This window comes from Centropristis striata, chromosome 6 (assembly GCF_030273125.1).
Source record: "Centropristis striata isolate RG_2023a ecotype Rhode Island chromosome 6, C.striata_1.0, whole genome shotgun sequence".
Lineage (NCBI taxonomy): Eukaryota > Metazoa > Chordata > Actinopteri > Perciformes > Serranidae > Centropristis > Centropristis striata.
In genome coordinates, this window is record NC_081522.1 from 6,329,547 (window position 1) to 6,355,579 (window position 26,033).

The 26,033-nt window shown below is 40.4% G+C and overlaps 2 long non-coding RNA genes across 2 annotated transcripts; one reads left to right on the forward strand and one right to left on the reverse strand.

The window, feature by feature from the left end:
* Positions 1–645: 645 nt before the first annotated feature.
* On the reverse strand, positions 646–5,917 carry LOC131973128 (uncharacterized). The gene is made up of 2 exons (XR_009394538.1): positions 5,571–5,917; positions 646–1,288 (listed from the first exon to the last, which is right to left on the reverse strand). It is a non-coding gene; the product is annotated as an uncharacterized LOC131973128 (long non-coding RNA).
* Positions 5,918–6,582: 665 nt separating this feature from the next.
* Positions 6,583–25,867, forward strand: LOC131973129 (uncharacterized). Its single transcript, XR_009394539.1, has 3 exons — positions 6,583–8,682; positions 15,816–15,913; positions 23,422–25,867. It is a non-coding gene; the product is annotated as an uncharacterized LOC131973129 (long non-coding RNA).
* The last annotated feature ends 166 nt before the right edge of the window (positions 25,868–26,033 follow it).

The following is a 26,033-nucleotide window of genomic DNA, read 5'->3' on the forward strand; positions in this document are numbered from 1 at the left end:
TTGAGAAATGGATAAAGCACATTAGGTGCATGTTTTGCCGTTCTCAGTCAAGCAGGGATGCTAGAAAGAGTGTGAAAGATATCAAAACAGATCACATAAAGTGTTTGTTGAGGCAGTGAACTGCTGAGTGCGTATGGAGTGTCTGTTGGACTCCTTGCAGCCCTGCAGCGCAGACACAGACGTTGTGACGTGGCCCCTAAAATGCCAGGCCTGTGCACTCCTCATGGCTTAGTGTTGAGGACGAATAAAACAAAATGGCCAAGGCTGTTTAAAGTAGGTATTAGCAGCCCTCAGGGGGAAAACTGCAAAGGGGAGAGTTCAGGTATGTAGAAGCCCGGCACAGACGAGTCAAGTGGACAGAAAAGGAGAATAAGCTTTTTTATTATTGCGCGTCATTGACTTTTGAGAATTTGTCCGGGTAGCTCAGTTAACATAGTGACTCGGTAACATGTTTTAATAGTGACGTTAAAGTTATTTATTTTATTTTTATTTATTTTATTGCTAGAATTATATATTATCGTATGATGTCCATGATAATAATGTGTATTCGAAAAGATGAATGGTAATTCTATTTAATGAAGAAAGGTTTAGTATTTTTTGATATCAAGTGATTTTAATTAATTAATCTCACATGTTCATTTAAAAAAAAATGTATAAATTACTTCTGCTTTAAAATAGTTTGGTCAGAGAGTTTTTAACTGAAAATTTAGACTTTGAAAATAAGGTTAAATCAGCTTTTAATGCTGTTTCGGGGTTTATTTATGGTCTGGTAAAACCACAGGGTGAAAAAAGTAATTGTACATATTAATAGCACATATAGTATTTCATAATAATAAAAATATATAATAAACTGTCAGGATTATCCCTTTTTTGTGTCAGATGGTTAAAGGTGTAGAAAAGTTTATTTTTCTCTCCTCTGTATCTTCCTAACATGTTTCAAGTTTGATGAGTAAAATCTTGAAGGTATCATAGTTTACAGCTTGATCTATTTCTCATAAAAACCCCACATTCATTTACTTTAATTAGATTAGATTTCTTGCCTGCGCTGCCCTAGTTCGGTGCTGCCATATGAAAGCTGCCCTGGTCCAGGACAATATGTTTGGCTGTTGAAGGGCTGCCAGAAGTAGTTGTTAGTTACAGTTAGGGCGCGTCCCTCTTTGGATAGGTTGTCCACTCTGAGGTCTGATATCGAATAGGTCCATAATTTCCAGCTTGTTCCCAGGAGAAACTCTCACTTGCTCTTTTTCTCTCTCTCTGTCTCTCTTCCTCTTCTTCTTCGTTGTGAATCCTGTGAGAAACAGCAAGGTGAGTTAATTCCTGCTGGGGGAAAAGCCTTTATATCTATTTGCTTGCTAAAATGAGTAGAGGCAGTGTACTTGACCTTTCTAAAAATCAAGTCTCTTAAGAATATGACTTTAAAATGATGCAAAATGCAGCTCAGATTTCCTCTGAGTTTGTATTTTTAATTTGTTACATATAAAGTAATGTAAGAAAAACAAAAATCAATGCCGTTTGCGCTTCGAGATTAGAGGAGTCAACATGGCCCATTGTGAAATATTTCAGTGAAAGGCAATCGAACAAATTCTAATAAAATTAAACAAAATGAATGTACATTACATGCATTCCGGTGAAAATGTCCCATATACAAAGATCAGATCTATTCAATCAAGGGGAAAGTATTGCCTTAAATTGTTAGATTTATAATTATTACAAAATGCTGTTTTAATTTAAATCCAAATCACACTGCTAATGGTTCTATTACAGATGCAAACATGTAATTTAGTCAGTTCATTATTTTGAAAATTGAAAATGTGTTAATATTGTTTGCTGTGGCTGAAATCTAGGTATTTCAGTAGTCAGTATACACACTCTTTTGTAAAGCACAATTTCCCACAATTCTAATTAAGTTGCAATGTGTTTCTCTGTCCAGGGAACATAAAAATATAGCTTTATTAGACCAAAATGATTTTGGGAGAGAGAGAGAGAGTGTGTGTGTGTGTGTGTGTGTGTGTGTGTGTGTGTGTGTGTGTGCGTGTGTGTGTGTGTGTGTGTGTGTGTGTGCCTCAGAGTAATTTGCTTTTGCACAAACAAAATTAATAAAAAGTAAAAATAGATATAAATCAAACCCTCACATTTAATACATTATTGAATATTTGCCAAAACAAAATCATAATACATGACAGAGTTATTTTTTTGATTATAAATTCCCTCTTACACCTTATAATAAAGCTCACATAAAGGGGGGGGAGAGTATGTAATTTTCAGACATGAATTATAATGAATTATTTTTAAACTTTGCATAATGTCTTTGCCATGATAAACTCCTAATAAATATTATTTCGCAATTTCTTTATTCCATTCATAACGTACAAAAAAAACAGAAATAGCAAACAGACAGCAGTTTGTTGTCATAATCAGCTTTTTAACCCTATAGGAAATTTAAAATGAAAATACACTTTATACTATAAACCGAATGTGTTAATTTTCTAATACACATATTCGATTTTGTAACACTTTTTATCTATCAAATTGTGTATTTTCAAATAAGTGCGCAATTGTAATAATTATTTTACATGTTTCACATGAGAAGGCAAGTTTCGACAAAAGGTTGTGTAATTGAATTCAATTTTACATTCCCTGCACAAACCTGCTCACTTGACCTTCAGAAAATACACCGTTTCTGATTTTTGCTGGTTCCATTAAATTCATTTTCACATCTTATTTTATTTTAGGAAAGAAAATGATGGTAAATAATCCAGTCACTAGCAGTCATTTGGAAGATGATGAGCATGAATTATGTCTCAATAGAAGATAATATTGGCTTGCTCTTTCTTTACAGAGAGGCTAAAAGCTCAGTGTGACATTTTGTTTTTCCCTCTCTGCTGATGCTAAAATACTGTTTGCCTAGCATGGCAGAGGGAGTTTGTGCAGAAATTGCACCTTTCTTGTTTTTCATCATATGATCATCTGCAGCATCAATACTGCGCATGTCTTCTGTCCTCCATTTTGAGATGAGAACTTTATTGCACATGCTTCCATTTTATGAACTTCGGTAGAACACATGCTCTAAAATCTGAGGCCTCGATACAATTTTTTCTGAATTGATCACGTTTAATTAGAAAATTGTACAAAACGGAAATATTACTCTGATTATTTTCAGATCCACACATGATGCAAGTCAAACGCCACTTAATCAGGAGCGCAGTGATAATATCGCATCATTTATTCCACAACAATTATTTTTTCAAGCTGTGCTGCACCTTCCTGTGACTCTCTTCTTGTCCGTGTGTGTGTGTGTGTGTGTGTGTGTGTGTGTGTGTGTGTGTGATAGAGAAAGTGGTGGTCACAGCCGGCTGCCTGAGGTGACTGCTGGGGTCAAAGGCCAGGCTGTGTTAATAAGACGTGATGTGCTGCCCTGGGACCCCGGTCCCATGAGGGATAACCCCCTAATCGGCATTAGTTAATGTGTTAGTAATCTTTACCTTCTTAAAGCAAACAGCAGTGCAGCATTCAATGGGCCCGCTTGGCCTCCCGTGTAACGCTTTTGACCTCTGGGTCATGGCCTTTGTTCCCCGCTCGATGGGGAGTGCCCTCAAAGGTCTCGGGTGTAATAGAGAAGTTGTTTAGACACGTGCGGGGCTTAAGCAAGACCACCTCATAGACCCTGCTCCTGCTCCTGGAGAGCATAAAGTCTTCCCTCGTTGTGTAGGGATACTTTTGCGGTTAGCTTTTATCCCCTTGAATAGGCCCATTAGAATATATATGTGTTTTTTATGTGCCACATATCATGTCTAGTGTGTTGATGTAGTGGCGGTTGCTGACCAAGCACAGATCCGCCCCACTCTCACCCCCACAACCTCCTAATGCCTCCTTGATGTTTGCAAATGACTAAGTGCAAATATTGTTTGTCTTTGCAGATCCCCAGCCCACTGCAATTTCATATTCCTGCAGCTCTGCTGGCTCTTTCCTGTAGCTATAGAAAAACATAACGCGTCCTTGTCCTGTCCCCTTATCTGAACTTTCTGTAATAGAGTATTTGCCCCTGACTGACACTTAAATATGTGTTTAGTGTGTTCTCCAACAGCACTCAAACTATATGAGGCTTAATCAGTGGGAGACTGAAAGTTCATTCAAGGCCCTAATACCCAAAAGATAATTTTCAGATCGAATTATCTTAACAGAAATTGCATACACATGTACAACATTTATATTGCTATTTGAATTATATCTTTTAACAATTTAGATCATTTTAATTCTACTGTGTAATATTCTTAATGTGCTTTTATGAGATATATTACCTAGGAATTTAAAAATTACAAAATTCAATATCATCTGATGCTTTTTACAAAATAAAAATAAAAAGATTTGCAGTTTAGAAAGCAATTTTTATTGTCTGTTTCAGAAGATTAGAGTCATATGATGTCGGGCAGACTCCATAACATGGCGCCGTCTGCCATTTTGTTTCACAACGTATTATCAATTGGCCTGATTGACTGGTTTTGTATCACACAGATGCTGCAGCAATGCACTGCAGACGAAACGCTGCTGCTTTTCTCTGCTTGAAAGCGTGTCAATCAAAGAGCAGTTTGAAATTTGTGTTAGTGTTAATGTTCTAAAAATGTTCATCTTATTTGATAATTTAATACATAAAAGAAATGCAGGAGTAGAAAAAGCAGCAAACAGTGTAAAGGTTTGCACTGTTTAAAAACGCATTTTATCCAAAACAAATGTATTTATTCATTTTTAAAAAGTCCGTCTTAATTGCTAAAATATTGTAAATTATGAGTGTAAAATTAAAAAATCATCAATTCTTTCAAAACGCAAACAGAGGAGCAGTGTCGCAGAGCACTGTGGTGAGAGCTGGCACAGGACCCAAAACCAAAACTGTATCCTCACATGAACTTTATGCCATGCAAAGTGCAGTAATGCACACTAAGCATAAAAACACAAAGTGCCACGCTTGAAATAGCTACGTTTTAATGCTCGGACCTTTTAGCATATTCTGTTTTATGACCCACATTTTTTCCACATACATCCCCCTGAACATATACACATAACAGCTTTATACATTGAAGCCATAATGAAGTCATGGGTTTCTCAATTGGTTAAAACGGATGGCGAGATGTGACGTGCAGCTGCTCTCCTAATAGGATTCTATAGCTCGTGCCAGTGTAGATGCCTGAACCGGGCTCGTATCTCATTTAGGGAAGGAGAACAAATAATTGCAGGGCTGCCTTCTCTGAGTAAATAATGCAAGAATTTTCCTCTAACTATCTGCACGTCGTATGTGTTTGACCACCTGTGTTTTAGTAAAACCTGTGGAGCAAAGAGAAGAGGGGAGAATAGTTTTTTGTGGAGAATCCAGTCTCTGTGCTGCTGTAGTGAGGAAGAGAGCCGGCGAGGAACAGGGTGGTGGCCGTGCTATGAAAGCAGCCCTCACAAACTGTGCAGCCCAGGCAGTAGCAGCCATGTTAGACAAATCTGCGTGAGTCCCCCACTAATAATGCAGTGCCCTCCAAAACCAACTGAAAGTTTTCAAAGAGTAAAAGTAAGAAAAGTTTAACCCCCACCTTTTTTCTCTCATTGTCTCTGCTAGGCTTGTAGTCCCCTCTTGCCCTCTTTAATTCTCAGCAGTTTATAAAGCAGAAATGCAACCAAAATAGTTCCTCAGTAACAGACACACTTTACATATCTCCTTCCTCCTTTTCTTTCCTTCTAGAGCTCCTGCAGTTCAAGGCCGAGGGGAAAAAGTTGAAGCCACGAGCTCTGCTTTTGCAGTTTTTAGAACCAGAGCCAAAAGAGGCAGGAAGTTGTTGTACAATAGCGTTACAGTAATCTGCCACAAATGGAAAAAGCCAAATGCTGATCGCCGAGTAGAGAAGGTGGCAGAACAGAGGCAGAAAGAGGGAGGGAGGGACAGAAAGGGAGAGAAAGAGAGCCAGCGTGTGTGAGAGAGACAGACGTTACAGCAAAGAATAATCAATACAATCTAAGATGGTGGAAACAGCCATGCTGTTTAGGTCTCTCCCTCTGGTTAACTCTCTGGCTTACTCTTCATGTAAATCAGTGCATGTGTTTGCTTCGGACAAATTGTTTACATGCTCTTATTTTCTGTTTTATCCCTCCTAAAAAGAGACGAATCAGCATCTCTGCAGGGTAACACAAAATTCTCTCCCCGAACTGTTGAATGCATTTTACCGGGCAAGTGGCAGCTGTTTTTCCTCGAGGAAAAGCAGCGAAGTCTCACCCAAAAATGCTTATCAGCCTTTTGACTTTGTGCCAAAATAGCTGCAAGGGTTCAGCTGCAGTGTTCAGCTTGCTTTGTGACAGAGCCGGGGCAAAAGAGGAGGGTCCTACAGCCCCGCGTTCTTTGCCACATGTTACTGAAATAAACACTGGGGAAGCTTATCTTTTCCTGTGTGTGTGTGTACGTGTGTATGTGTGCGTCTGGTCTATTCTGTGCAGTCACGCTAGTCATTGTGGCATGCTAAAGAGTTAATGCACTCGGAGTGTGTGCTCCTTTCAGAGTTTGCTCCCAAGACTGTTCCAGCGACAAGAGCCCCACTACAGTAACAGATAAGGTTAATAATTCAGCCAGCTCTCAAAAGTCTTGCATATTTCACGGATTCTTCAGCAGCGCAGTCCAGTCTGAATGACTGTATATTCTCTTTTTCCTCTTTTCACTAGTTGATATAGTAGCTGAGGTACTGTATAGTATATCCCAGTATGGCGTGTGAGTGTGTGCACTGCGTCTGCGCACTGCTGGAGGAGTGGATTTCTGTGTCATTCTTCCTCCTCCACCCCTCCCACATTTAGTGCTTTCCACCCTCCCACTCTCCCTCTCCCTCTCTCTCTCTCTCTCTCTCTCTCCCTCTCTTTCCTTCTGTGTCTCTGTCTCCCACCCATCTTATGCTCCCTCCCTCCCCTTCCTCCCTCCTTCCCCCCCACCCCGTCTCCGGTGCAAATACAGTTCCTTGCCGTGTTGGACATGTGATGAAAAAGTGACTGGTTCGCGCGCTCCACCGCACCTCCTATTTCATCATCAGCGGAGCATTTCTCCCCTTCACTGTGCGCTCGCTGTCTCCTCCTCTCTTCCTCCCTCTCTCTCTCTCTCTCTCTTTTCTTTTTCTCTCTCTGTTTCGCTTGCTCCCCTCTTTCTGCTCCAGCCACACGCAAGGGGGAGACTTAAGCTCTGCGAGGGGAAAAAAAAAAGAAAAAAAGTCTGCTGCTATTTCTACAGTCAGGGCCTCCCCACAGCCCGCCCTTCCATAGACGGAGCTTTTTTTTCACTCACTACTAGCTGGATTTTAACCCTCTGCCTCCAACTAGCTGCACAGCAGCTCTGCAAAACCTGGCAACAAGTTGCTTTTAAGGGGCCTTTTCTCACTTTTGGCACAATGTTTTTTGCATTACTCTGGATTTGGGCGCCGTTTCTTCCGTTCTTTTGAATTTTGTTTGCTAAAAATGCACTGCGTCTTCCTATTTTTCCCCCTGCTGACGGGTTTCTAATAGTATTTATTTACTTTCTTTCTTTTTGGATGGAAATTCGTCAAGGTGGTGTTTCGCCATGTGATGGGCCTTGTTCCACCTGGAGTGTCGGGGCGCCATTTTTGACGGGTAACCTGCTCGGGGTTGGCTCTTGGTCTGGATGACCACTATGGATGACAAGCAGAGAACGTGACCAGTATCTGAGCGCGGTACACATCTGTGTTTTAAAGAGATGTCCTTCTTCAGCGCGAAGTACCGCACCTCCTTCGCCTTTACTCTCTTTCCTTCTATTTCCTTCCCATGTCCTCTCTCTCTCTCTCTGTCTCTGTGTCTGTCTCTCGCTCCCCCTTGTTCTCTCTCTTTCACACCGACTCGCTCTCCTAACAGAGAATGAGTGGTGTGCTGAGCTGGAGCTCTTTCTGGGACAGGTGCCAACTGCAAACAAAAGACATTAAAAGGCAATAAGAGAAAAAAATGTAGTAATTGCAAAAAATTTTAATTGTTGCAGCGAAATGTCAGAAGTATCCCTGCATGTCGAGTCTCTACATGGCCACTTTGCGATAAAATTGCATGTTTGTACGAAGTATTAAAACTGATTTTCGCGACCAAGGTTGCTGTTAAAGCAGAGGTTTGAATACTTTGCCACACTTATTCCAGTGAAGGCATTTCATTCGGGAAGAGGGAGGGAGTAATGTGGGAGAGCAGCATATAGACTGCTGAATTATTCATGTGCCCAGCCAAGGCTGTGACTGGACTGGTTGTGCTATTTGCATGCATCAGACATGCTGTTTGTCTGTTTGCTAACATTCCTCATTCAAAGACTTGTTAACTAGCAGACGGGCTTAGCTGGAGCCTTGCAGACAGCCTCATGGCCTCCTATTGTTTCAGGCCTCACCAGGCCTGGACCCAGCCAGTGGCAGGCAAGCCGTGCAGCCCTGAGCTCGGGGCTCAGACTGTGGCTGGAAGAGGGAGTGAGGCTGGAGCTGAGATAGAGGCTGGGGCTCAGGCTGGAGCTTGGGCTCAGGCTCGGCTGTGAAGGGGACAGTCCGAGGGGGAATCACTGGGTCTAGCACCAAGCACCAAGCAGGAGCTTATGGCTTTCTCCTCTTCTTGACAGAGATGTGGATCAAAGCGGGAAGACCTGCCGAATTTCACATCCCGACCGGACATTCACCATCTCTGCTTCAAAAATTGGTGAGTAATTTCTATTTTAATATGCTTGCGTGGTTCCGACGGAAGTTTATGTGTGTTTTCATGTGAGGCATTCATTGTTTAACAGGCACCCTGTACAAATAAACAATTGCACACAAAGTTTCTTTTAAATCAGTGCGCATTTATACGTCTGAATGTAAAATCCTACATGCTCATGTAGTTTAGGAACATGTAGCGACAGGGCTGTTCCTATAACTTTCACAATGCTTTTTCTATAACTTTTCTCAGCCCTCCACAACACCTTGCTGTAATTTAGTAATGCAATAACAAAAGTCATTAATAGCAATTTGATTGCTGCCAGGATAATCCTGCTTCGTGATAATCAGTGGATGAGCGGAAGGCCACGGTTGTGGAGGTATTCCATATGAGTGATGTGGCCCGGGCTCAGTATGTACTGTATCAAGAGAAGTACGTGGTGTACAGATCGTTTTGATCGCTTTATATCCTCAAAATCTCGATTGTCAGCGATCTTTCAATGAGAAAACTGTGCATTTCTTTGAATTTGGAGTTTTGCTGGTATTATTTGCTAATCTTGTATTCCGTTTGACAGGAAAAAATAGAGAATAAATATAAAATAGTGCATCACGTTGCCATTTGCGAGGTATTTGCGTTTACACACCTAATTTTAATGGCGATCACACCATTTCCCATTTTCCTTTTTTTTTTTTTGGTGCCTCTCTCTCTACTTGAATGCAGAATTTATACTCAGTATATACCAATCCTCCTCTCTAAATGCTTTGTGTAATTATACTGATGCATATAAAAACATCACCTTGTCTTCATTTGAAGAAAGAACAAACCTGAATGAGCATTTCCACAAAACGACTGATTCACAAATGATGAATTTGACTTTAAATTTGTTACTTTGGACAAATACATGAATTTCGTTTGGCTACTTTTGGCTTTTTATCAGACACTTGGTTATTAACTTTATAAAGTGAATAGAAAAATCAGGTTGTATTAGGAAATGAGACGTTTTGTATGGCATAGTACAACCCCCAGGTCTATTCATTCATTTTATTTGTAGCACTGCCTGTTAGGAGAACCAAATTCATAATAATGAATAAATGTTTTTGAAATGTCGCTTTGTTTATTTTTAGGAGAAAAAAAACTCATGTATTAGCAGTGGATTTTTTTCTGCTGTGGTGTTCTAATATCTGCACTTGTTCATGTGGGTTTACATGCTGCTCATCAGGGTTTATATGAAAGGTGACTTTTTTGAAGGGCAAAGCCAGCCCGATATTACTCAAAGCGTTCAGGTGATTCACGATTCAGGTTCAGCTTTCCCATACATAGGTGATTATGTTCATTCATATGGATATAAGCTCTGCTTAACTAGCAGTGGACACATGGTTTTGGCTGGCAGAGTATCACACTACTCCACCCCTAAGGCCTTTTTGGCAATGGAAGGCAGGGGTCCAGGGGAAGGTTGCATGTTGTGAGGCAGATGGCAGGGTGGTGAGGGTTTGCAGTATTTTCACTCTCTGAAAAACTATACCTGACCAATCCAACAGTCTGGTTCAGCCCACAATGAGGCATTCTGAGGCAAACTCCAGCTTTCTGCAGCTACAAAGCAAATACAGCAAAGCCAATAATGGCACACACACACACACACACACACACACACACACACACACACACACACATGCAAATTCAAGCACACAATCAAACGGACATCATCGTTTTTGTAATTTAATAATTTTCTTTGTGCAGGATGCCAGATAGTAATACTTTCTAGCAATACTGAACATATTTTTTATATATTTTTGTTCCCTTGTGTGTTCTGGGACTTGGTGTGTTTAAAGTGTTAATTCTATTAAATCTGTGTAAACAGTCAAAAGCACATTTTTAATACATTTTTTCAGTCAATATATTTCATATATTTTCAAACTATTTTTTAGATGTATATTTTAAACACATAGTACAAGTGTTTGGTGAATACACTGCAAAAGCAGAGCTAAAGGAAACTGCAGGCCACAGGTAGAACAACAAGTTCCCAGTCTTGAACTTGACTTTGGCCTTGAACTTGAATGAGAAATTCTGGATTTTTTTCTCAAATTGTATTTTAAACCAGTAGTTTCCTTGTTAATATACTACTTATTGCAAAGTGTTGTATGTTTTTTGTAAAAGATGCCAAAAATTCCAATTAACAACACCTCATAACTTTTTAATGCTTATGTACATTGACCAAAAAGTGACAAAGTGAGCACTGAATTAAACAATGCGTTCAATTGTTTTAAAATAATTAGAAAAAAATATATTATTTAAGGCTTTTAAAAAAACAATGGATTTTTTTCGTTTATGCTTTACTTATAATGAGCTTTGTTTACTTTGTATTTCATTTAAACGTATTTAAGTTTTACAATATTTTTCATTTTTAGAGAGAAAAAGATTAAATGAAGCAAAGCAATTTACTCTCTTATAATTTTTTTTCTTTAAGGAATACACTTTTTTAAAGAATTTTAGAAATTCTGTTCTTCTGTTCAGAAGAGAAAATTGCAGTCAATTCTTGCGGGAAAAATACTTTTTTCAATGACCATATGTCTATTTGAAGGAAAATATACCCGAAAGCATAAAACTAAGTAATTGTGTGGTTAGATTTCTGTTTTTACAGCACTGTTTTTTAGTAAATACAATAATCTTTCACGAATACACAGCATCAGCATTTTTTGCTGAGTGTGTGTGTGTGTGTGTGTGTGTGTGTGTGTGTGTTCTTGACTTTCTTGCATAGCGATTATTATAATTCGCTGTTTTTAATCGCTGGTTTTTTTTTTTACAATATAGAGATTATTTCAATATTGTCATTTTTTTAATCATTGATAGCAAGTATATCAACTATATCATTATTCTTTAACTTATGTATGGTCATCATAAACTTTGTGTGTCTATTTTTTTTTCAATCTACAATTCTCAGCATTTAGTATTTTCAAATGCTCTCAAACTAGTGTAGAAAAGCCATATTTACTATGGTTATTTAATTATGCGTAATCAGTTTCCCCCGAAAATGTATTATTTATGATACCCAATAATGTTATAAGCTTTAAAAATATATTGATGTAGATTAAAAAAAATAGATGCAATGCGACTTTTTACCTAATATTAAAAATCAAAATGAACAGATGAGAACGATTTATTTCAGAGGTTTAATGTTATGCAGCTGTTTAATCTACATGGAAAAGAAAGATGCTTTTGATCTTTCTATAACTTTTTGAATAAGGCGTTCCTGCTGTAGGTTTTAATAGTCATGTGTGGTGCAGCAGCACTGTAAAGACTACTGTATGTCACTAGATCTGAGTATTTCTGCCAGATACTTTTGAAGTGTTAAATATGTGGTTTAGATCATGTGCCAGTTCTCAGAGTATTGTTACGAGTGCAGCACACAGTGAAAATGACTCACTCACCAGCACAACACAGAAAAAAGCCACCAATACACTGCTTCATTTGTTAAGTGGATAAATTGGTATTTAAGATTATGTGATTTTGTTTCATTTATGAGCTTCCTGTGATGTTGTGAATTCCATCCAATTTCCTCCTGGCTAATATGAAATCCAGATTGGAGTGGTGAATGGGGGCCAAGTGAGCACTCACTGTAAATATATTTTTCTGCCATAATTATCAAGCCTCTTTTATTTCTCCCGCTAAAAAGGGTTTCAGTGTGCTGTTTTAAGTACAATAAAACTGAGAAGCTGAGCATAATGAAAGTTATATTGTATGTCTGAGCCCTCTGGAGGACTGTCAGGGTTAGGGATTTGATTGACAGAAAGTGCTGCCTGTGCTAAAAATGCATGGATGTAAAGGATTTTTTTTATTGTTTTACGTCTTTCATGTTTAAATTTTCTATACAAGAATATAATGTGTGTTCAGTGTTTTTTTAAATTAGAAATGTATATATGAATAAATCTGATGTAGAAAGATTTTTAAGTTAAGGAAATGTGCTTCTTCTTATCACTGAATAACATTATTGCTGCATAAATTTTGCAGAATTATAGACTTTTATTGTAAGTCTCTTGCTGATGCAGAAGCAGCCACACTCTTTATTTTTCAAGTTCAAGTAAATGCATTTTCACTGCATTTACTCCATAAAATGAAGAACGTCGAAAATAAAATCTGACATATTATGCACGCTGAAAATATGTTTATATAGGGTATCAACTTTGCAGTCACGCCTTAGATTAAAGTCCAGTATTTTTACTGTAAAGCTGGTTAGGACAAACAGGTCACTGCTTGTTGAAATGGAGCTAGATTTAAATTTCCCACATTGGCAGCCTCACACCTCAGAAGGTCAAAGTGCATTCTGCAAAAAACCTCTCAGACAATTGCTTACATTTCACAGTTCTTGTGTCAAACATGGCAACATCTGCTTCAGGCTTTTATTTAGCGGTTGTCAGTCAGCGGGAAAAAGCTGTTAAAATCTCCTTGAGGTGAACGACGGTGTAGTCGGATCGAGTCTCTGTGGTAGAAGCTGGCCAGGCTCCCTGTTGCCCTCCTGTACTGTGAATGTGGGAGAGCAGATGAGTGGATCTACAGTGGCCACTACAGGCTGTGGCGCACTTTTACAGAATACAGTACAGTAGGATGTAGGCCAGGCCTGAAAAGAGACGAGAGAGGCTGGACAAAGAGGCCCGAGACCCCCATACGCACACACATGAACTGTACATTTTTTGGGGTCGGTGTTGTGTATGCAAGTTCCAAAATGATTGAACAAAAGCACACATTTCAGGGCTCGATAAGCAAAGTAATTACACATATGCTGATGCACTCACACATACACATCACATTTATGCACTTACACACCAAACCTGCTTTTCCTCGCTTCTCTCGCCATACATGGAAGCCATTAGTCCATTACCCCGTCGACTACTGAGGATTGGGGGCCATTTTATTCTCCCTGTGTTAATCAGGATGTCAGCTGGGAGTGTCACATGTAATTTATCCACAAAACCACAGCAACTCCACAGAGACGGTGAGCACAGTCATAATGACATAATATTGGACTGGTGGAGAGTTTCGGGGGGTGACAGATGATGTAGATTTTCCTCCCCCCCTTTACCCCCCCGCCCCCCTTTTTCTCCAGACGTTCTGAAATGAGACCTGTGCAACTTTCACCTTTACATCATGGGCTTTTTGGCAGAGGTCAATATGTTTTTTTTTTTTAGTTTATTTACTCAAGGACATTTTCTTTACACTTGCTGTACCACTAAAGTCCTGCTAATTTAAACAGCCTCATTAATGAAAGAAGTTTGACAGGCAGAGCGATTTATTTCACCCAACCAGATTAATATCTGTAATTATTCAAATCAAACGCAATGTTTTCTTTGCCTCTGACCTCTCAATGTATTCAATATGTGTTTGAGAGACTGCAGTCTCCAGCATCACGTGTGAGTGTCTCTCAGCACACAGTCGGGATGGATACTTGTTTTATGTACCTGCCAGGCAAAGCGATATTCCAGATAACGCCGAGCTGCGCCCACTCAACTTTTCTTTTCCAACGCTCATATATTTCTTCAAGCTTTTGGCCTGCGCTGTCGCCAAGGCAATTTAGTCAGAGAATAACTGCAGAATCAGCAAAATGGTTCCACTTGGAGGTAGGGTTGGAAGTGTTGAAAGGCCTCGCCTGCAACTCTCCGACTATCAGCGTGCTATGAATCCCTTCCCTCGCCTCACCTCCACTTCATCACTTTCTTACTGTTCATCAGCGCTGATGAATTAACGATTAGTGACAAAAACAAATGCACTGGCTTCAGCTGTCTTTGTGTTACTCATTTTGCTACAGAAACAGTTATATTGAATATGCAATGTGCTGATTTGACTGCAATTTCTGCAACTGTAGTACTGATTTGGACTTGTAGTTGAATTTATATATTTAATTTTTTTGTGTGAAAATGACCAAAAACTCCAGTTTTAATCAGCAAAACCATATGTCTTGTAATAGAGATCATTTTTTATAAATGTATTTACAGAATATTGTGTTTTCGATGTGTTGTAGACTAATATACTGGAGACTATGCCCTTTGCACATACTCGCCCAGGCTTCATGAGTCATCAACATGCATATACACACAAACAACACACACGCCCTCACACACAGAGTGCACTGAGTGCAAAGCTCGGGCATGAATCTCCCTCCATGGTCTGGAGGAGTTGGGTTACTCATGAGCCCATAAACATGTGCTGGCAGCGGTCCAAGGCACTGCACTGTAATTACAAACGTTAGAAACAATATATAAAAGACCCTTCCCCGCCAAGGCCGTGTCCTGCGCTGCAATTAGCGTCCTTGTACAGAATTATCACCCTTCAGCAGCCACCACCACCACAGAGTGGAGGCCTTTAATTGGCAGTGTCCTCCTTGGACTGCTAGAGGACAAGCCTCACGTCTCTTTGTCTCCACCAGCTTCTTTATTTTTCCTCATTATGAGATTTGACTAATGATGATTAAATACCTCTTTGTTCTATTTCACCTCCACCTGATCCGGAGCTGGCATCGCAAGCCTATGTATGCAAAGGATAATGCAGGCACATGTCAAAAGCTGCCTCGTACATTAACACTGGGCGGTCTGTACATGCCCTCATGTGTGAACATGAACATACTGTGCCGCATGTGTAGAAAATCGCTTATTATGCTCACAAGTACACGCATACGCGCCACTTCACCCACGCACATGACACTGTAGGCTTTCGGTAATACAGCATGCCAAAGTGTGTGCACGTATGCAGCGAGTGGGTGCTACTGGGCAAGGACAAGGCCACGGTGGAGCTTGTGTGTTGGTGTTGGGTGAGCATGCGGCAGTGAGAGTTGGCTGGTGTACAGGCCGGCAGAGGAGAGGGTGCGGTGTGTTACATGTTCCACTAATGAGTTTCCTTGGCCAGGCAAGACAGTGGGGCGAGCTTATTAGTAAACAGGCTACAGAGAGGAGCCCCTACAGCCCTCCGCTGCTGCTGCTGCTGCTGCTGCTGCTGCTGCTGCTGCTGCTGCTGCTGGCTCTCCAACTGATCACTCCCTCCGTTTTTCTGCTTCTCTCTATTGTTTTCTCTTCCTCTCTAAATTATCTCTCCCTTCACACTAAAATCCTCACTCTCTGTCTGCCTTTCTCTCTCTATCTCTCTCCCTCTTGCAGGCGGTGAGATGGATTTTGACTTCAGCCACAGGCACCAACAATTTGGCCAACAAGTGAAATCACGGACAGACAGACAGACTGGTGATCGCAGCAGCATTGTGAGTACTATAATCTATTGTAAATGCAATTTGTTATTATTTAATGACGTATTGTAATGCGGTCGTATTGTCTTGCATTTCATGTAATGAGATGAAGGCTGTAATTAGGCCTACATGCTGCGTACACAAGTTTCATTTGTTATATGCACTGCACTGTCTACATCTATTTTCTTTCTCTTCCTGAAACTTATTATAATGTGAGCCTGCATTAGATTAAATCGTAATGACTGCATCTTGTGCCTTTATCCCATTTGAAAGGCCAAGCGGTCCCAATGGCTTGTTAGTGCAGATTAAAAAAAACAAGAAATATCTTCAGTGCACATGCACAGAACGCACTAGGGGTGTAATCGTAATTGTCCACCAGGCATAGGAAGTCTTGACTCCTTCCGTGCTGGGGCCTCGATCTGTTAGAAAATGGCTTCCACTCTCTGCCTTCAAGCTCTCAGCTCCCCGCCGCCATTTTGTGTATCGCTGCCAAAGTAGTCAGGTAGCAGGATGAGAGGGACAGAGTAAAGTGAGGGAGAAAAAAGTGGGTGCAACCGTGTGCTTTGTTGAGGAGCAAATTAAAATAAACAGAGAGGAGTGGAGAGAAGAGGTGCTCCAATGTACAATGATAGAACGCTTAAAATGTCTTTTTGCGACGGAGAGAGGTTTTTAATTGTTGCCAACTGACTGCGTACAAACAAGCAGCCTCCCCTCTGGACCCTTCCCAACTCTTCTTCTCAAAAGGCTGACCTTGGGTGGACGCCATAAACGGTTCTTTTCCATCGGGGGGGAAATGTGCTGGCAGGGTCCACAGCTGCATGACCCCTTTCCACCCTCCATCAGGGCTCCCTCTCGCCTACACACCACTCAGAGTTCCCCACCGTATTAACACAACCTGCCTGCGTATAGTGCTCTATACCCTGCGAGTGCTTGCTCAAAGCTTTAACCTCTGCTTGTGTACCTGTCTCCACCCTAACCACAGCACACTATTAGCTATAGCTTCCACCCCGACTGTGCCTGTATCATATGCACTCAGTAACCCCGGGCCCCACCCTACAACCTCGAGCTACTGTAGCGAGCTGCCTGCGGCTCTGGAATTCTGTATGTGCCAGGCATTTGATTACATGTGCAGATGTTATTAAAATCCTCCTCTCCTCTGACCCCAATACCACAGATACTATATTGAGCCTTCTGTAGGTGTCTGTTGCTGCTGTTGCTGCTGCTGCTTTTCTTTAGATCCGCCCAGTGCTAAACTTACCTGACGACAAAGTCGCACAGAATCACCAGGCGCTTTTAGCTTATGCTACAGTATGTTGAGTTTTGTGATTTTACTTCCTTAAAAATGAAATCATGAAATCAATTTGAAATTAAATCAATTCAATTTACTTTTGGAGGTTTCCCCAATATTCATATTTTATTTTCTATAATATATTTAGTCTAATATATATATATATATATATATATATATATATACATATACATACATACATTTATTTCATTAACCACCACATTCATTGTTTATAGAAATAGCGTTTAAATATAAAAAAAAACAGTTTATTGTCTTTATAGAGCATTTTTGTTAATTTTTGCTTTTTATGAGCTCATGGAACAACTTATTTACATGACAAATTAAATTCTGTTATGTCTGTTATGAACTATTTAGTTAAATTCAGGCAACAAATCCACTTGTTTAAGGTTAAGAATAAAGAATGGGGTTAGGCTTGAAAAAAATGATTTCCGTCCAAAACTACTGGACGCAGTTACATTAATGACGTAGAACATCAGTGAAGACGCCAAACACCAGTCTCCTGGGTCAAAATCCTGGGTTTGTCATCCACCTCCTCTCCCACTTGCCCTTAATGCGTCTGCGGTTTGTATGCAGCATAAACTGACATATTTTGATGGGAATATCCACATACAGTTCATGAGAACAGCCTGCATGGAAGCACCCTAACCAGGGACACATACATGTATTTTTTTGTAACTTAACAGGGAAGGTGACTAGTTTGCAAACTCTTAAAATATTTGGTGACAATATATATGTACGTCAGAAAACATCAATGTGGCAGAACAAGTTTCCAGCACAGACAGAGAAACAACACACATATATATATCAGGGTACTATATCTGTTTATGGCTTGAGGGGATGCTGTTAAAAGTTGCTCACTGTATCAGTGCGTATCTTTGTTGGCATGTAACTGATTTAGACTCTAGGTGCAAAATATAGCAGAGGTCCCTCCAGCAGAAAGACCTGGCCTATTTAGGCCTGTCACAGACAGGCTCTCATTGAGACAGACATACAGTCAATGGCTTTCCTAACAGTTCAGAATGCACTCTGTCCCCTTTGGCTCCCCAGTCCTTAATCTGGCCATGTGTTTGCATATGGGACAGAGTGGCCTCCATATTGTGTTTGTGGAATGAATTATGAATGCTATTGCATAACCGTGGTCTGTTTCTAGGGCATATCTCTACAGCATCTACCCAGAGACCAAAGCATGAATACATTTACCCGGCCTAGACCTCTTGGAAATGATACTGTGAAGCTGGCCTGCCTGCGTTTGTTTATGGTTATATAGAGCAGATGGCCATGCAACATGGTCACATATCACACGCTGGCTGCCTCACTGGCACTGCCACACACACAAATGCTTATAGGCAGAAATGTAGGACTATTTGAAGGGGATTCAAATCCACAGAAATCCATTCATTATTCTTTTATAACTCACAGAGGGAGATGTATTAAATCTCTTTATCAGAGTACATTGCTATATATTCCCCTTCATGTTGGCAGCAGTCCTGGAACTATAGGCACTGGCGGTAATAACTGCTGCCAAATCAAGCTTTTCAATGCTAACTGTGGTTAACTGTGCTGTATTTACAGCTTTAGCTTTTAGCTGGAACTGCTAACCACTGTAATGACTACTGCCAGCTGTAGCCTAGGGGGTAACAAGCTCTTCAAGGTTACAAACTGTACAGATCCCTGTCTGACTACTTTGGCCTTCTGTCTGTCAGCTGAAGTTCATATCCAGGGAGAAAGGTATTTGTCCCACCCTCTAAATATAGCTGGCAACAGATGCAGCTCGATGGGGCACTGCCCAAACTGAAAGGGGCCCTGCAGACAGGCCAGAGCAGAGCTGGGCATGCAGACATGTCAGGACTAAAGACTTCTCCTAATAGACGGGGGCCCTACGGGTCACCAGCGGCAACATGGCGATGCATGTTTCAGCAGCTTCCATTAGCACTCACAAAGGCTGAGATTTTGAATCTTTACATGAGCAAAGAAAATGTATGTATTTGTTAGTGCATTGTCTTTGCATGTGTGCACATAAATGCATGCAAATGTGTATGTTTCTCTATGTACATGTGACTGTATACTGTGTGTGAAAGATGAGAAGCAGCTGGCAGGGTTGGACTGAGTGGTCTGGGCGACCCCTGCTGCGTGCCCTGTCATTACAATGATTGGGGTCATTTTTTACCTCTAAAGATGGGGCTGGGGGGCTGCACTGGGATCAGCTAACTCTGCCTAATCCAGCCCTCTTCACCTGGCATGTTTATGGCTGCGCTGGGGGATGGAGGGGCGGATGGCGGGGTAAGTCTCTGGGGCCGGTTCGTCTCACAGCCTGACAGGCAGACACACATATTATGTACATAGGCGTGAGTACATGCACACTCCATCACACATGTGTACATTATGTTGATCTGCACGCACAAACACCACACATATAGTTTGCATGCATTAATACATACCTGTAGCTCAACACATAGGCACATGCTGTACATTCAAACACCTTCATATACACCCATAAACTCCCTCTTCTATCCCTCTCCCTCACACAAGGTTTGCAAGCTCAATATCGGCCTCATGCAGAGGTGACGGGGAGGTCAGCCTGTCTGACTTTGAGCAGAATCCCCCTGTGGCTTGCCCCAGCCATCCCCCCTGGCATGTGTAACAGGACCTGCCCATGCAGCCTCTCCTCTTCCCCCGCTCCTGTCCTCCCCCCTCCTCCCACTGCCTCCCCCCTGGCCCTGGTATAAATAGATGGGTCATGCCTGCTGTGCTACCCAGAGGGGGCTGTGGGGGGCCACAGAAGCCATGCTTCCCTTTATAAATGCTCCACCGTGTCTATCTGGATTCCTCCTGTCGGCGCCCAGACACCACTTCACTTGTATCAGGGCGCACATATAGATGTATACAGACAAAGGAGAAATACATGAACACATGCGCTTCAGTAGTCCTGACCACTTCCTGGATAGAACTACAGCCACACATGTATAAACACGAGGACTAATGAGCTCAAATACTGTGCATAACATGCTTGCAACTCGACCATAAGCACTAATATAATCTTGCGGTGCCAAAAGGCATCCACAAAAGCTAGGCTGAGGAGGAGGGTCAATCTGAGTCTGAAGAAGTGCTTAAATAAGGATGAAGAGTGAACAGATTGGATTTGGATTGTTTCTGTATTAGTGCCAATATTAAACTAATACCACACTGTGAAAGTACTCCACTTTAAGTAAAAGTCCTGCATTCAAAGCCTTACTTAAATAAATGTACAAAAGTACTAGCATGAAAAAGTACTCTACATGCAGAATGGCTCAACTCATAGTGTTAATTATATTCCAAATATATTATTGTGTTATTGATGCATTTATGTAAGAAGTGTTTTATTTTGTAAAGTTAGGGCTCATTTTAACTACTTATAGACTGTCATGACATTTGATTAAAAAACAAACAAATGTCTCATCAATTTAAATGTATCATGTTTTAATAACTACAGCTGTCAGCTAAATGAAGTGAAGTAAAAAGTACAATATTTTGCCTCAAAATGTAGTATAAAAATTACCTCAACATTGTTCTTACTTACAGTACTTGAGTAGTTACATTCCACCACTGGTTTTATAACTGCACAGTACAGCTCTGCTCGACCTGACTCAACTCACTTCTGGTACCAAGTCCTTTTCTCTATTTCATTTTCCACTGCGGATATTAGCGGCTCAGCTAATTGCTGCCGTGGCATCATCTTCAACTCAACACTTGCTGAATCCTTTCATCAGCAGCCAAACAGCGGAAGTTCTGCGCTTCGTCAGTGGTAGGGCACGTAGTGTGTCGTCCTGTGTAGCGTACTTCGTTGTTTTACAGGTTTTTAAAATCGGAATAAATAAAAAGATTGTCGTCGCTGTTGATGGCAGCTTGGCTGTTTGTGAGTCACAAGTTTGTGCAGGATGTCTGGTGTCGCGTCAGTCAATCTGTTACCAATCAGCAGTAGTCTGCAATCTTTTAACTCTACCTTATTGTATTGACTCTACTTGCTTTGAACCATAACTGAGGTAGTATTTAAAGATAAAAGTGCCAAATATTATGCAGCACTTTTGCTGATGAAACCAAAAAATAGCAAGTTGAGTCAAGTCGTACCTGCAGAATACCTGTTCAGTACCTGAACAGAATTAGAATACCTTGTTTGGATAGAAATTATTGATTGCAATTCTCAATACTACAGACATATTTCTACCTAAAAGTTACTGAGATTTGATACAAAGCACTATTTATAAGTGCAGCACTTGCCTAGAAGGTCAGTGGATTTGCTGGATGACATTTGTGAAATGGACTGGGGTGCCATTTTGGCCTGGACACTCACAAAAGATATATTCTGATATTGTGGTAAAATACAGATTATTAAGAGCATTGTGGATGAGTAAAAACTGAGAGAAAATAATGAAGATCGGGATACATATTGTGTAAATGTCCAGCTTCTTTTTCTGAATTACTCGCCGCACTGAGTGACCACAAACCACCAGAACCCCAAAGATCAGTTTACAAGGTTACAGCACTCCATCGTACTATCAATGCAGTGAAACTCAGCTTCAGTATTGATTGATAGGCACTGTAGCACTTAGACTCAAGTGTGATTGAATTAAAGTGGCTTTTTAAGCAGTGTGCGCCTTTCCTGTGAAGGCTGTGTGAAAATGTGATGAGGTAAATGAATATCATGTTTAGCCTTTTTTCCCCACTAAAGGCTTTTTTTTCTCCGTGTTTGTATGTGCACATGTGGATCAGAAAATGTGTCCTTGTGTTTGTTTATGCATTCACGTGTGCATGTTCCACAGTGTGAGTACGTGTTTGTGTGACATTATGAGACGATGAGGTGTAGAAAGCAGGACTTTGCACCTCGGCCCTTCTAAGCAGCTAATGGAGGTGCAAGGCTGAAGTATCAGTTACAGACGCTGGCTTTCAAGTGAAGGCGCTGAGTTTGCACACTTTTAAGAAGGCTTTAAGAAGAGTTTTCAGGTGGACAAGCTGCACATAAAGGAGGTGTTTTTAGATTGTATTGCATAACTGCCTAAAGAGCCCTAAACAAGTGTGCACAAGGGTACATGTTTGCGTGTGTGTGTGTGTGTGTGTCCTCTGCACTATGTGTGTGTGGGTGCGAGTGTGAATATCTCCCTGTCACTGGATAAAGGCAACTGGCTTCACTTGAAAGCAATAGCTTTTTCCTGGACATGCACTCTGCTGGTCAGGGCCCCAGAGCCATCTACTATATTAGATTGAAGTATGTCCAGTCAGCAGACTGAGAGGACAGTGTGCCTTGACCTTACCTTATGAAGTCTGGCCCCCGCACCGCCGAGCGTTTTGCAGGGCTGCACAATGAGAATAGACTGTGATAGGAATGGTGATACGCTCTACACAGAGTTTGTTTAATCACTTAAAATCAAGACATATTGAAGCTTAAATATTGCCTGATTTGAGTATGATGAAAAAGTTAATTTGAAGTTCTCTGCAATATTGTAATCTAATGCTGCTCGCCTTTTTTTTAATTTCACAATGTAAACAGTAAATTAGCTTCTTATTGAACATAATTAGCTTTAATTGAAATCTTTGAGTAATTTAAGTCCTTGTTCATTTCTTACTATCATTACTGTGTGTGTGTGTGTGTGTGTGTGTCTGTGTGTGTGTGTGTGTGTGTGTGTGTGTGCATACTGTATCTTTCCTTCAGTGTCTGTGTGCTTCTCGTGTCTGTCTGTTACCCTTTAAGGGTGTGTGTGTGTGCTTGCGCATACTTACAATCCACTCATCCAGTGCTATGGTGTAAGTACGGCAGTGTTGAATAATGCAAAGAGCCTCAGACTCACCACTGAGCAGACACAATGGGGCCTCTCAGCTCAAGACATACCGTTCTGTATTATGCTGTGCTGTACATTTGTGCCTCCACAGATAGAATAATATTACTGTAGAGCTATGTGCTGACAAAGATTACCCTGATATGACTCTGTTTCAGCAGATTGTGTGACAGTTAAACATGCAGGATGGTGTGGTAGAGCTCTACAGAATTCCTTACAAGCACATTGTAAATGCACATAAGCACCACGTGCACAAATTGCAAGCAAACCCGGACAATGTGCTATCACCTGAGAATCAAAAACACTCTTGTAAAGACTGTCAGCTACTGGGGTGTTTGCGATTGATCTCACAGAAAGCAAATCTGAAGTCATTGTGTTGAAGTATTTTTCCGTTTCCTTTGTTGCAGAAGTAACAGATTTTCCCTCTCGGGGATTTTCAGACGAAGGCTACCTGACATGCTGCTGAAGCCGTGATGGAGGGAGGAGGCTGCGTGTTACAGAGCAGGTGAGAAACATTAACAGAGGCAGCAGCTGCAGCCCTCTGCTGCGCACATGTGGGCCAGGATATGAGCTAGCTTGAGCTCGCCCACTGTCAACACTGGTCACTATTGTTAACACTCTCCTCTCTGAAACACACAACCAGAACGGAGGAAAAAAAGGCGTAAGGCAGTGGAATCCGTGCAGATTTAATACAAAATAAAAACTTTAAAAAAAATAATTTATTGTATGTTGTGAGCAGCAATGCTTTGCTTTAGAACTGTGGTTCACAATCTCTTGGGCTTGTGACCATTTAAAACAAAGCTTTTTTTTGTATTTTTGCACATTTTCAAACCAAAGAAATTAGATGTCTGAAGAAGTAAAACTTTCAAGTATTTTATTATAGAAAAAAGCAAATAATATAAAAAATATTAAATATATTTTCTATCTTAAATCATTACTTGACATCTTTTAAGAAATGTTGTAAAGTGGTAACGCTCTCATTTGCCACCATCTTTCAGCATTAATCATCAGCCTATTGAACACAGTCTAAAATATGATCTGCATATTTTATTATGAAAATTTTGTCCTTATTTTAGATGTCACAGTACCCTTAAACTTGTATGCAGGTCACATTTGAAAATGGAAATACCTTGCCATACAATTTGTTTGGGAAATATACCCCTAGTTAGATCATTTGAATTCCCCCCTGTGCTCCAGTAGTGAACCGGGTGACCCAGTAGTCACGTTGTGTTCTGAGCACACAGACTCCAGTCACACCGGTGTGGTGTCCCAGAGGAGAGTGGCATGTGTATTTGTGTTTCAGTGAATCATAACTGCTGTTTTGCATTCGTCGAGGTGTGTCAAAGCGGATTACCTGCATGACCGGGGACCTGAAATGACTTTTTTTTTTAAAGACTGTCCTTTGGGGTGAGGTAGTAGGTTGTATAGTTTTAGGGTCATACCCTTCCTGTCAGATAACTATACAACTTACTGTCTTTCCTGAAGTGGCTGTAATGTCGTCAGATGCCGTCGTTGGAGCTTTTGGATTTTGATCAACACTGGAATGTGCATGTTTACCCACAGACTGCTAAGAACATAATTCATTTACAGCGTATCATCTTGGTCGGTCATTGAGGATTCTAGTTGCTTTACCTTGTCTTTCTTTTATAGCTACACTACTGGTCAAAAGTTTTAGAACACACCAACTTTTCCAGAATTTAATTGAAAATGATGCAGTTTAATGTCTCAGTCTATTCTGAAATGAATGCACATTTGCAACATTTAAAATTCTTTATTGAGCATGATAGTGTTTTTAAAATAAAAAAAAGATTCAAAATCACATTTTATGTTGAACTAAAGGACTAAAAAAGACACAAAATGACCAAAAAAAGACACAAAATGACAAAAAAAGACACAAAATGACTTACAAAGACATGAAAAGAATTAAAAAATGGACAAAATAGCCCAAGACTCCATAGAGTTAAGTTGTTAACCCATTTCTTGTTCCCTGAAAAAAGGCCTACTTGCATAATTCTGAAATGTACATTATCTTTCAGTTTTGGTTATCCTTACCTTTTTTTATTTACCTCTGGCAGTTCACCACTTACCTTTGTACCCTTTCAAGCTGTTCATTTGACTTGAACTGCTTGAATTTCAATAAAAAATGGAAAAATTGGGGTGTTCTAAAACTTTTGACCGGTAGTGTACATTTAAAGACCTTAGATTTGTTATATTTTGCATTTTGACATAAAAAAACTAGTTGTTATCTTCTTTCCTTAGCTCTTCATTAATCTTTCTTTTATTCCCTCATCACTGAATTTAAGGATTTTTTTCTGTTAAGTTCTGGCTGCTTGTAATTTCAGTATTTTAGAAATTAAAACAAAAACTTAGTCGTTATCTGCCATTGTAAGCTGCTTTAGATATGAAGTGTGTTCGCCTTCCAAACTGTGAAAATGTAGTTGTACGAGGATGTTTTTTTATGTTTTATGTGTCACTCCACCTGAGGGCTCTCCTGTACAAGTTGCAGCAGAGCCTTCAAACCCGTTGGACCTTTCTGATGTTCGAACGGGGTGAGGTAGTAGGTTGTGTGGTTTCAGGGTAGTGATTTTGCCCAATCGGGAGATAACTATACAACCTACTGCCTTCCCTGAAGGGCAGCAATACTTCACCATGCAGACAACAGGAGGCATCTTGTTCACAGTAATCAAAAAAACCCTCCCAAACTCAACGAACAGACCCTGAGCCACCAGTACTCCTGGTTTCCCCTGAAAAATCATAGCAGCAGAGAGCAACAGCAGGTAAATTCTGTACACTATGAATTCTTTTGTATTTGATGTGTTTGATTTAAACATCAATAAAGAAAAAGATGATGAATCAGATTGTCTTTGGCATTTATTGAGGGTCTTTTTTTGTTCCCACATTTTGTGAATTTACATGTTTTAGACTTTTGCAGTGACTGAAATGGTGGAAAAAAAGTAATATATATATATAAATAAAAATATATTCTTTTTTATTATTATTTGTGCATTTTTCATGCTTT